Raw genomic sequence first — 8,019 nt, 5'->3', positions numbered from 1 at the left:
TGAAACTAGACATTCCTATCATTGAACAAGTCAAAACAATGACATCAATCAGTATGGCTGCTATATTTTGTCCAGGTTAGTCTTATCTCTTGTATTGAAGTGTTGCATTTTTGCTTTCACTTGTAAATATCTTTTAGTCACTTTTGTGACATCCTGGTTCTTTTGGAACCCTCATGGCTTGAAATAGATCAATGTCCTAGTCTTAGGGTAATTGACTAATCAATTTACATGTCCTAAGAAGCATCAACCAAGTCATCTTTCTATCGGTAGTACCGGGTCATCTAATCCAAGTCAGTCACCTGTCTCCAAACTACTGAAGAGTTTTATCATTGAGTAAACAAACAAAACAAGACTACTGAAAACAATCACTAAATCATTTGAGATATGATTGAAATTTTCTTTGTGTGTTGTCTTTTAAATTGGTTTTCGATTATTATTCCCTTTGAGTAACTCGAGGAAGTCTATCTTGACTAAGAGGAGCAAGGATTGGGGGCATAATACTTCCCTTCATTCTTCTTGTAGGGATGATTTTGATAATCTGGAAACATCTAATCAGCTGGTTGTCTGTGATAAGTGCGTTCACATCAAGCTGAAATCACCACACATACCTCGTCTCCACTTATTTGTATGCTATAGGGAGGTCGGAGTCATTTCTTTGACTGTTTTGAGGGAATTTCTTTAATGTGCAATCTAGATGCATGTGTAATATGTCCAAGGATATGAACAAAAAAAGGGTCATTGCAGACAAGATAATTAATATTGCATATGAAAAGGAAGGAACTCTATTTTGTCTGCCATGTTTACAAACACTTAGTGATGAAAATTAAGCATACCAAATCTAGTGAGTAGGTCTAGGTTGCATTCATTCTAAATTTTATGCATTTCAAGTGATTTCGACATGATAACAATGATCTCTTTATCTTTTGAATGAGAGTCTGAAGCAATCATCATTTCTAAGCTAAGTGGTCTCTTTTTCATCATCGTTTCTTTGATCGAGTACTTGTGTATTGAGATGTTAGTTGCATACATGATCATCTTATATAGATCCATACATTTTATTATATATTTATTGGCATTCATATTATTGCATGAAAAATAAACATTTGCATTACTAGTTACTCATTTTCATCATTTATTTGCATATGAAAAAGAAACAAAAAACAACAACATCCATATCAATCTGCATTACATACATCCACACTGAAAATATATGCATACATATAGAATAAAGAATATAGAAATACATCTCATAATCAATCAACACAAGTACGATGAAATAAAACCGAGAGCTTGTATATCTCATCATAATCTCAGTGTCCAAGAGTACAAATGATATCAATTATCAACTACAATGTCTCATCGGAGCTATAATCATATAGGCTACAAAAAAAATGGGGTATATAACAAAATCTAGGAGATGTAACAAATATAGCTCTCTGCCTCTCCCTCATCACCAGTGGAGGAGGTGGTTCTTGTTGACCAACATCTTGTCTGGGTGCCCTAGCTCCCCAAATCGAGCCATATAGTGAGAATATAGAACAACCTACTATGCTACTAGAACCACTACACTATAAGCTGCAACATAATAAGATGCATGACTCGTCTAATGCAAAACCTCTCACTAAAGAGCATCATTCTTTTCTCTCACTTTTGCAAGTTTTCGATCTTGCTCTGCTAGTTGTGCTTGTGCCACTATCAACTGTGACTACAAACATGTCAACCTCCCTCTCAGAGACCGTACTGCTTCTGGTACTCCCTAGTCTCTCCCGACATCCCCCTCTCTGCCTCACTACTCATCTCTCCATTTCCTAACCTGTCTAGGAGCCACTCTTTCCTGCTCACCTCCAACCTTTACTGCCCTAGAACTTCTAGCCTCAACCCTAACGACACCTAAGGATCCACCCTCCCCTCTCTCTTGTTGTCGACCTCTCGTTGCTGCCATGTTGCTACTAGCACCAGGATCACCTCCTGCTCATCTAGGTACATCTGCTCTTTGTCCCTGTACCTACCCTTATCCATGTACCTGACTTGGTACATGTACCTATGCTGGTGCATCATCCTCAACCTCCTCTATAGGAGGTGCATGATCTTTGGGATCTGTGAACCAAGGAAATGGATGTCTCTAAAACCAATCTCTATACTGGGGCAATGCTCTGGTGTCTGCCACATCCTCTAGATAATTCCATCTCTATGTTTGTAAACCCGCTAACTCCTACATGCTCAGTGCATATGACAGTCTCGATGCCCATCCTCGTATCTCCTCCTTTCCATATCGAACATAGGTTGTGAAGTCCTGGGATAAACTCTGTGGTCTCCCATACTGTCTCATCACCCTAGTTACTACAAATAGCTCAATAATAGACACCAATATGCCAATGAATGGTTGAGTCATTAACATATCCTTCCTCTATGCTTTCTAATTGTCCTCACAACTCTAAACCCCTATACAGTCTCCATACTACATCAATCAAATCATCCAGCTATCTCCTCCAATAATCAGTCTTGCCTAAGTGGGGCTTTGTGATATAACCTGTATGCCACCATACAATAGGATTATGTGCCTCTCTCAAATCATCTATAATGGTTCTACATACCAAGATGTGCTCCCATGCCCATATCTATAAAACTAACACTCCTACTGCCATGCTCTTCCCCTCCCAATACACAATCTCGTACATCTCATGATACATATGAGCAAGTAAGCATGATCCCCATCCTAATCTCACTAGATGAGTCAATAACTTCTCAAGCAGCTTTCCCCAACAATACATAAATCCATGTTGTCCCCTATTAGGCATCACAAAACAACCAATCATACCTGCCAAAATGCAAGCCAAAGGGTACTGCACACCATATCTCCTCATCAAATCATCTGACATAATAGTGAAATCAAGAATAGTATCATCATGGAATATCTGTCTCAATGCCAAAATACCCTGTCATGGAGTAGAGTCATAAACCAACTTATCTCCAACAAACATAATCCTCAAAATCCTATATATATCCTTCGACGTGATGCTCATCTCTCCAACCGGCATATGAAAGGTGTTATGCTCATAATGAAATCACTCAACTAAAACAGTCAACATACCATGCTTCACATAGATATCATGCATCTGTAATAGGTATCTGAATCCACACAAACCAATATTACGTCTTTCTATGTCTGATAACTCACAAACCTGCCTCATCATCAACAAAAATATACACCGAAACTAAATATCAAGAAACTGAATCTGCAAAATCGAACATACAAATCATCAGTACATGATCAAATTTGCACTAAGAATGTGATAAACATGCTATAGAATCCAAATATACAACATTCAAAATAAAAAATTCTTGTTTACACCCTAAAAAATACTCATTTTTTATATGAGTTTCCACAGACAAGAAGAAAATTGTACGAGAAAACAATAGGCCCGGCATGAGTAAATACTATCATACGACAATCTAATACTCATCGCACGACAAAATGGTCTACCAAGAACATTTACGTACGAAGCAAGAGTATACATTAGACGAAAAACCCTACTTGCTCAAATGACAAAATACAAAAGGACAGATACTCATATGAGTAACAATATAACACTGCATGACAAAACAATAAAAACAACTTTAAACAGATTTTAAAATGCAAAAAAATTCACAAAAAATTCAAAAATTAAGCAATGCAAAGGCTAAAGATCGATCACTTGCTACTGGGTCATAGTTTTGTAGTTGATTATGACGTCTCTGGCGCTCAAATTGATGCTCCTAACTCGAAATTGCCATTTTTCTTCACAGGAGGTTTTTCAAAATTTTAAACTTTGAGAGGTAAAAATGAATTGACAATGACACATAGGAACCCCTTATATATCCCAAACCCTAATTTTTAAACTTGATCCGATGGACATAAAACTTGTACCCTAAGCTAAATTGAAAGTCCTGAGTCCATTTTTGGGATTGAAATCGAAATCTGATGTCAATTTTCTAGTCAAAATTTCACAACATTGACCACTTAGCACTTTTATCCTCAAGTAAATTTTCTCATCATGTTGCGCTCAATTCAAATCTTATTTCAAATCTCTGATTTTAATCTTCAACATCAATCTTCGTCTTCAAATAATTATCATCGCTAAAAAATTGCCTAAAACCATTGTACCCTCATTGTCTTTCAATTTCACTCCTGAGGGGGCATACTCATTACATCTCTTTAGCAATTATCATCATCAAAAGTCAAGAAATTTTTCAAATCCTCTTCATAAAGTCGAGCAATTTTTTTTTACAATCAAAGAAAATCAACTAAACCTCGTTACTAGGGGCATCTTAATTAAATCACGTCGTATCAACTTGAGATTATTTGATGTCAAATAAAGCAATCTCTAGGGGCATATCAATCTTTGTTCTTATTTGAATCAATCTTAAAATCGATGTTCAATTTCATCACATCAAATCAAACTGGACATTTTCACTTTTCTCAATCAGTTCTTGTTCAATCAAGTTCAAAATTGGTTTTATCTCTCACTTAGTCAATTCTTGTTCAATTAAGTTTGGAATTGGTTTTTCGCTTTGCTTGCTCTATCTAGTTCAATCAAGTCCTAGATCGATGCTTGCTTCTTGATCGATCAAGTTCAAGAATAGTATCTCGCTCTTTTTTGGTCCTAGTTCAATAAAGTTCAGGATCGATATCACTTTAATCAATCTGTTCAGTTTCATCACTTCAAATCAAGCTGAACATCTCACTCTTCATCAGTTTGTGATCCATCAAGTTCAGAACTGATTTTTATTTAACATCAACTATTCTTTGAACCAACGCACTGCTCGTACATTCATTCAAAGAGGGGCAAATGTAATACCCTAAAAATGGTCATCTAAACCATGGGCCCCTAATCTCGACAACATCACCAAGGTCCTAACCAAAGACAATTAAATCAACCTTTAGCACCTAATTACTTAATTCTTCAATCATTATTGTTACATGGAAAATGTCTTCGGACATGTAGTGTCACGGTTTAAACACTTTGTTGGTGAAGCGGCCACCAAGGTTCAAATCCCTGTTGGGCCATTGTGCTCGCAAGGCTTTGTGCCTTCACTAGGCCATTGTGCTTGCGGATCTAAACAAGTGAAGTGTAGGGCTGAAGTCCCCCGTTTGTGGCCTCACTAGTTTATAGCTCTGGGTGAAAAAGCATTCACGTGGAGCCGAAGGGCATGTTGTGCCAGCATCACCGGTCACGTTAAAAAGTTTACCAGGCATAGTTTTACAAAAAAAAATTGTTACATGGCAAATTAATCACTCAATACTAATTAAATATTTATTTAATTAATTAAATCATTCCAAGTAAATCATTTTGATCAATTATGCTATTTATTTAATTAAATATCTTGGCATATTTAATTAATAAATAAATTTGCCATTTAATCATAAAAAAGAGGTATTAATTTACAAAAACAGATTTATCACAAAAAGAGGAATTAATCTGCAAAAGAAAGAGTTAAATCGAAAACAAAAGAAAAGTATTAAATTGAAAGAAGAAATCAAACTTAAGATATTTCTTTTTCTAAAATTGAGATAACTTGAAAAATCAAAAAGCAATTAAATTGAATTAATCATTTTTTGTAGAAATAAAACTTAAAGCTTTTCTTGAGGAAAGAAGTTCAGTTGCATTGAAAAGCCTTTTTCTAAATAAAAATCTTGAGCAAATTAAAGAAAAGTGCATGGAATCACCTATTTTTATCTCAAGTGCATCGAATCAACTAAATTTTTCTCTAATGTAGACTTAGACTTACAATTTGAATGCATTCAATCAAGCTATAATTGGAATCTATCTCAAGATTAACTTAATTTGATCTCTCAATTATTTCAATTATCCTAAATTGTGGTTTTTTTTGAGGAATCTCAACCGCTCATTGTTAATCGATCTTGACTGTTGGTCTCTCTTTTGAGTCTCTATAAATTTAGCCTTCATCTCTCATTCAAAACACCCTGAAGATTTACTGTTATTATGGAGTTTTTGCTCTAGAGTCATTGAAGATATTTTTCTTTGAGATTATTACATCTTAGTTTTTATTTTTTGCTTATTTAGTTTAATTATGATTGCTTGATTTTATTTAGATTAATATTCATTCATCTAGCTTAATCTTACATATCTAGCTTAATATTACATACATTTATCTTATTCTTGTGCTCATATAGATTAAATCATTCGTCTTGGTGTAGTCTAGTCACTGGTATTGCTTAAACAAATCTGAGAGCAAGTCTATGCTTGCATCTTTTAGAAGGCAATAGGTTGATTTTTTATGGTTTTTATATTCATGATTTTATCTGTCTAACCATGCATGCAATGACTTAATTGAAGTATTGTGTCTTACAACTTGTAGATACTTATCCCATTTTTCACACACACAGTTGATAGTACCAAGTTGATTGAATCAATTACTAGAACATATGATTCTCTTGTGGAGTATATTGTGGAGTGTTTTATTGACCTTTGTTGTAGTAAAAGGGCTAAAAGTTTCTAATACAAGTTTATAAACAAATACAGATGTGATAGGCTACATGAAAGTGGTATATATGCTACACTTCATCTTTTTGACCTCAATCAAAGCAATCAAGAGTGAGTGAAGTAATAAGGAGCAATTGCAAGTGCATATAAGTGCAAACCCTAGACATCAATCTTCCAAGTATAATTTAATAAATTTTCTAACCCTAAGCTCAAAAGTAATGTATGGCTACTTCTAGGGTTGTTAATTTTGATGAACCTCATTGAGTCCTTAAGAATTGAGCACACAAACCTACCTTGAATAACACTAATGGGGTATTTTTCCATGTACCGAGGAATTCCATTCATACTAAAGATGTTTGAGCTTACATTCATGTACTTTTAGAAGAATATGATCACATAAAATTGACAAAGTTTAGGGATAAATATTTGGAAAATAAGGAGTCCATGTTGAAACTAGAATATGCTTATTTAGAAGAAAAGAAGTTGGATGTTTAGAACTACTTTCCTATGTTCTATGAAAAAGAGATGGTCAAGATTGTGTTGAGCTAGAGAATGAATAATTTATTTGGCTTTATCGACCTTATTAAATAACAAAAGAGGATATTAGGCTTGTATTAGGGTTATGTTGTATTAGAGGTGTCTCTTAATTAAAATCTAAAAAGAATTTTGTTTTTATTAGGTTAACCGGAGCTAAGTTTAACAATAGGGAACTCAAAATAAAAGAAATTTTTGATTTGGGTGTTCGGTATGCCTCCACGAGCATTGCCTATAAGATCTATTTCACCAAACGCAAGGGATTAGCTTCTACCATTGCCATACACACTACGTATCAAATGGTAAAGGAAGGAAAAACTATTGATCTAAATGAGCTACTATGACAACAATTAATGAACAAATTGTAGAAAAAAAAGAAACTAAATATCCTTTCTGGTATGGGTTTTCAATCATATTTTTGACTCTTTATTTCATGAGAGAATTGGCAAATAAAAGAAATTTGGTTTGAAGAATAAATGTATCTATTTCTTCATAAAAAAGGGATCATGTGCATAAAGTTTTAGATGGGAAAGCTAGTGAGAATTCATTTTGTGTTTTCTTCAAAAAATTTCAAGGTGACATGAAAATGAGATATAGAATACCAATAGAAATTAGAGAAAGATACAAGGAAAAAAATAAGTTTTTGGTTAACAAAGACAACTATTATATGGAGGTTGTTATACCTACAACTTCCTAGATTCCCAAAATTCCATATGAACTATCTAGAAGTGAATGTGTTGCCTAAGATAAATTGTTTCTTATCAAACCCATGGATCCTATTGTAGAGAGATTTGTAATCTATTGTGAAATTTTGAATAGCCAAAAGAATAAGAAGATAAAATAGAAAGAACTTAGCAAGGGCTCCCATTAGGCATCTAAATTGGCTATTTAGGCTCCACAATCACCACCTATATCACAAAAAATTGGAAGTTCCACTGCTACTATCACTCTTCCTACTCCATCCATAGTAACACCAACACCTCCTAGCAGAAAAAGGTCT

The sequence above is a fragment of the Cryptomeria japonica genome, chromosome 1, assembly GCF_030272615.1.
Source record: "Cryptomeria japonica chromosome 1, Sugi_1.0, whole genome shotgun sequence".
Taxonomy (NCBI): Eukaryota; Viridiplantae; Streptophyta; class Pinopsida; order Cupressales; family Cupressaceae; genus Cryptomeria; species Cryptomeria japonica.
Note: the sequence above shows the minus strand (reverse complement) of the source record.